The sequence below is a fragment of the Aegilops tauschii genome, chromosome 5 (assembly GCF_002575655.3).
Source record: "Aegilops tauschii subsp. strangulata cultivar AL8/78 chromosome 5, Aet v6.0, whole genome shotgun sequence".
Classification (NCBI taxonomy): domain Eukaryota; kingdom Viridiplantae; phylum Streptophyta; class Magnoliopsida; order Poales; family Poaceae; genus Aegilops; species Aegilops tauschii.
The window spans coordinates 536,865,255-536,871,254 of record NC_053039.3 but is presented as its reverse complement, the minus strand read 5'-3'; positions in this window follow the sequence as shown (position 1 = coordinate 536,871,254).

Here is a 6,000-nt window from a genome sequence, read left to right as displayed (position 1 = left end):
TGCTCCGGTGTACCAACATGGGTTGTAAAATCATATATGTGTCCATGGGTTTATGCTTATCTCCCATGCAAGAAATGGGGATGAAATTCTAACACCACGACACCGTGGCTCTCCGGCAAACGTCGACGTACTTGCTTTTGTAATTCTAGTAAATCCAAAATTCGTCCGAAATTCATGAAATTTGGCATGCTATCATGGAGTGGCATCAACATGCCGTGGTAAAAATTATGTCCCATTTGGGGCAGGTTTGGGTATAAGCTTCTCATAAACCAAAGCTTCTCACAACAAGTGTGATGGTTTCACTTGGGAACGTTTCACCTTTCTGGACGAAACGATATCCGTTGCCTCAATTGAGTTTTTTATGCATTCATGTGCATAATTCAAATTTGAACTATAGGCACATGCTCTAATGCATATAAATTAGTTGAAAATTCAAATATGTGTCCTTGGTTGCCTGCTTAGGTCCCATGCAAGAAATGGGAATGAATGTCAAACACCCTGCCACCGTCACTCGGCCGCAAACATTGAGATACCTGATTTTTAAATTCTAGTAGCCCAAATCTCGTTTGAAATTCATCAAACTTGGCATGCTATCATGGATCGGCATCAACATGCCGTGGTAAATTTTTTGTCCCATTTGGGGCAGGTTTGGGTATATGCTTCTCACAAACCAGAGCTTCTCACAACAAGCATGATGGTTTCGGTAGGGAACGTCCCACCTTTGGGGACGAAACGATATCCATTGCCTCTTATTGCTTCCAAACTTTTCTCGTGTCAACATAGAACAACATGAGTGTTGTGTCAATTTGTGTGATTTTTCGGGGTTCGTTTGGACATTTTTATGCATTAACTGAGTTTTCAATGAATTTATGTGCATAATTCAAATTTGAACTACATGCACATGCTCCAGTGCATATAAATTGGTTGAAAAATCAAATCTGTGTCCTTGGGTGCATGCTTAGGTCCCATGCAAGAAATGGGAATAAATTTCAAACACTAGGGCACTGTTGATTGCCGGCAAAACATTGAGATGCCTGGTTTTTAAATTCTAGTAAGTCCAAAACTCGACTAAAATTCATGAAACTTGGAATGCTATCATGGAGCGGCATCAACATGCCGTGGTAAAAAAAATTCCCATTTGGGGCAGGTTTGGGTATATGCTTCTCACAAACCAGAGCTTCTCACAACAAGCATGATGGTTTCGGTAGGGAACGTCCCTCCTTTGGGGACGAAATGATATCCATTGCCTCTTATTGCTTTCAAATTTGTTCTCATGTCAACATAGAACAACAGGAGTGTTGTGTAAGTTTTTGTGATTTTCAGGGTTCGTTTGGACATTTTTATGCATTAACTGAGTTTTCAATGCATTTATGTGCATAATTCAAATTTGAACTACATGCACATGCTCTAGTGCATATAAATTGGTTGAGAAATCGAATATATGTCCTTGGGTGCATGCTTAGGTCCCATGCAAGAAACGGTAATGAATTTTAAACACCAGGGCACTGTTGATTGCCAGCAAAACATTGAGATGCCTGGTTTTTAAATTCTAGTAAGTCCAAAACTTGTCTGAAATTCATGAAACTTGGCATGCTATCAGGAGCGGCATCAACATGCCGTGGTAAATTTTTTGTCCCATTTGGGGCAGGTTTGGGTATATGCTTCTCACAAACCAGAGCTTCTCACAACAAGCATGATGGTTTCGGTAGGGAACATCCCACCTTTGGGGACGAAACGATATCCATTGCCTCTTATTGCTTTCAAATTTTTTCTCATGTCAACATAGAACAACAGGAGTGTTGTGTCAATTTGTGTGATTTTCCGGGGTTCGTTTGGACATTTTTATGCATTAACTGAGTTTTCAATGCATTTATGTGCATAATTCAAATTTGAACTACATGCACATGCTTCAGTGCATATAAATTGGTTGAAAAATCAAATCTGTGTCCTTGGGTGCATGCTTAGGTCCCATGCAAGAAATGGGAATGAATTTCAAACACCAGGGCACTGTTGATTGCCGGCAAAACATTGAGATGCCTGGTTTTTAAATTCTAGTAAATCCAAAACTCGTCTGAAATTCATGAAACTTGGCATGCTATCATGGAGCGGCTTCAACATGCCGTGGTAAAATTTTTGTCCCATTTGGGGCAGGTTTGGGTATATGCTTCTCACAAACCAGATCTTCACAGCAAGCATGGTGGTTTCGGTAGGGAACGTCCCACCTTTGGGGACGAAACGATATCCTTTGCCTCTTATTGCTTTCAAATTTTTTCTCATGTCAACATAGAACAACAGGAGTGTTGTGTCAATTTTTGTGATTTTTCGGGGTTCGTTTGGACATTTTTATGCATTAACTGAGTTTTCAATGCATTTATGTGCATAATTCAAATTTGAACTACATGCACATGCTCCAGTGCATATAAATTGGTTGAAAAATCAAATATGTGTCCTTGGGTGCATGCTTAGGTCCCATGCAAGAAATGGGAATGAATTTCAAACACCAGGGCACTGTTGATTGCCGGCAAAACATTGAGATGCCTGGTTTTTAAATTCTAGTAAATCCAAAACTCGTCTGAAATTCATGAAACTTGGCATGCTATCATGGAGCAGCATCAACATGCCGTGGTAAAATATTTGTCCCATTTGGGGCAGGTTTGGATATATGCTTCTCACAACAAGCATGATGGTTTCGGTAGGGAACGTCCCACCTTTGGGGACGAAGCGATATCCATTGCCTCTTATTCCTTTCAATTTTTTTCTCGTGTCAACATAGAACAACAAGAGTGTTCTGTCAATTTTTGTGATTTTTCGGGGTTCGTTTGGACATTTTTATGCATTAACTGAGTTTTCAATGCGTTTATGTGCAATTCAAATTTGAACTACATGCACATGCTCCAGTGCATATAAACTGGTTGAAAAATCAAATTGGTGTCCTTGGGTGCATTCTTAGGTCCCATGCAAGAAATGGGAATGAATTTCAAACACCAGGGCACTGTTGATTGTCGGCAAAACATTGAGATGCCTGGTTTTTAAATTCTAGTAAGTCCAAAACTCGTCTGAAATTCATGAAACTTGGCATGCTATCATGGAGCGGCATCAACATGCCGTGGTAAAAAAAATTCACATTTGGGGCAGGTTTGGGTATATGCTTCTCACAACAAGCATGATGGTTTCGGTAGGGAACGTCCCACCTTTGGGGACGAATGATATCCATTGTCTCTTATTGTTTTCAATTTTTTCTCTTGTCAACATAGAACAACAGGAGTGTTGTGTCAATTTTTTTTGATTTTTCGGGGTTCGTTTGGACATTTTTATGCATTAACTGAGTTTTCAATGCATTTATGTGCATAATTCAAATTTGAACTGCATGCACATGCTCCAGTGCATATAAATTGGTTGAAAAATCAAATCTGTGTCCTTGGGTGCATGCTTAGGTCCCACGCAAGAAATGGGAATGAATTTCAAACACTAGAGCACCGTTGATTGCCGACAAAACATTGAGATACGTGGTTTTTAAATTCTAGTAAATCCAAAATTCGTCTGAAATTCAGGAACTTGGCATGCTATCATGGAATGGCACCCGACATGCTGTGGTTTTTCTGTGTCCATTTTGAGAGAAGGCGCACTCGAATAATGACAGCCAACAAAGGCATTTTGAAAAAAATAGCTGCCACTTTAATATCTCAAACGTTTGTATAATTCAAACCGTGTGCGTTCTGTTAACCATTCACGTGATGCCACATGTCTTGGTTTTAATGGTTGTAGGATGTGCCGTGCGGACAACTGCTTGACCTTGACCGAACGAGATGCGTGCGAGCACAGTCCGGTGCGCAGGTGATACGTCTCCAACATATCTATAATTTTTGATTGTTCCATGCTATATTATATTCTGTTTTGGATGTTTAATGGGTTCTATTATACACTTTTATATTATTTTTGGGACTAACCTATTAACCGGAGGCCTAGCCCAAATTGCTGTTTTTTTTGCCTATTTCAGTGTTTCGCAGAAAAAGAATATCAAACGGAGTCCAAACGGAGTCCAAACGCGATTTTCGGAACATACGTGATCCAGAGGACTTGGAGTCCACGTAAAGAAAGAAACGAGGAGAGCACGAGGTAGGGGGGCGCGCCTACCCCCCTAGGCGCGCCCTCCACCCTCGTGGGGCCCACGTTGATCCACCGACATACTTCTTCCTCCTATATATACCTACGTACCCCCAAACCATCAGGGGCATCCACGAAAACCTAATTCCACCGCCGCAACCTTCTGTACCCGTGAGATCCCATCTTGGGGCCTTTTCCGGCGTCCTGCCGGAGGGGGCATTGATCACGGAGGGCTTCTACATCAACACCATAGCCTCTCCGATGATGTGTGAGTAGTTTACCTCAGACCTTCGGGTCCATAGTTATTAGCTAGATGGCTTCTTCTCTCTCTTTGGATCTCAATACAAAGTTCTGCTCGATTCTCTTGGAGATCTATTCGATGTAATCTTCTTTTGCGGCGTGTTTGTCGAGACCGATGAATTGTGGGTTTATGATCAAGTTTATTTATGAACAATATTTGAATCTCCTCTGAATTCTTTTATGTATGATTGGTTATCTTTGCAAGTCTCTTCGAATTATCAGTTTGGTTTGGCCTACTAGATTGATCTTTCTTGCAATGGGAGAAGTGCTTAGCTTTGGGTTCAATCTTGCGGTGTCCTTTCCCAGTGACAGCAGGGGCAGCAAGGCACGTATTGTATTGTTGCCATCGAGGATAAAAAAGATGGGGTTTATATCATATTGCATGAGTTTATCCCTCTACATCATGTCATCTTACTTAAAGCATTACTCTGTTCTTATGAACTTAATACTCTGGATGCATGCTGGATAACGGTCGATGTGTGGAGTAATAGTAGTAGATGCAGAATCGTTTCGGTCTACTTGTCGCGGACGTGATGCCTATATACATGATCATACCTAGATATTCTCATAACTATGCTCAATTCTATCAATTGCTCGACAATAATTTGTTCACCCACCGTAATACTTATGCTCTTGAGAGAAGCCACTAGTGAAACCTATGGCCCCCGGGTCTATTTTCCATCATATTAATCTTCCAATACTTAGCTATTTCTATTGCCGTTTATTTTACTTTGCATCTTTATTTCTCTTTATTATAAAAATACCAAAAATATTACCTTATCATATCTATGAGATCTCACTCTCGTAAGTGACCGTGAAGGGATTGACAACCCCTTTATCGCGTTGGTTGCGAGGTTCTTATTTGTTTGTGTAGGTGCGTGGGACTCGAGCGTGGTCTCCTACTGGATTGATACCTTGGTTCTCAAAAACTGAGGGAAATACTTACGCTACTTTACTGCATCACCCTTTCCTCTTGAAGGGAAAACCAACGCAGTGCTCAAGAGGTAGCAAGAAGAATTTCTGGCGCCGTTGCCGGGGAGTCTACGCACAAGTCAAGACATACCAAGTACCCATTACAAACTCTTATCCCTCGCATTACATTATTTGCCATTTGCCTCTCGTTTTCCTCTCCCCCACTTCACCTTTGCCGTTTTATTCGCCCCTCTTCCGTTCAATCTTGTGTTACCATGTACCTTCTTTTTGCTTGCATCTTCGCTTGCTAAAAGTTTATGGATCCTCATCCACTTGCTAATCTCTTTAAGATATCCAATTATGATGAACCAATTGCTAGTGAGTTTTGTGCACTAGATTATCTTTATGAGGTTTTGCTTGAAATTCGTGAATCTGAAAATTGTGATGAAGTGTTGAAAGAAGAAACTTATGAAGTGATTCACGATAGCTCCTTTAATGAAAAGCATGATTGCAATGATATTATTATAAATTCTATTAATGACAATTGTGTTAATGGTATGCAAAACCCTAAGCTTGGGGATGCTTGTTTTGCTATGTCCACTACTTGTTGCAATGATCATGATTGGGGTGATTCTTCTTACAATCTTGAAAATTTATTTAAGCCCCATGATGAATATGAGATTG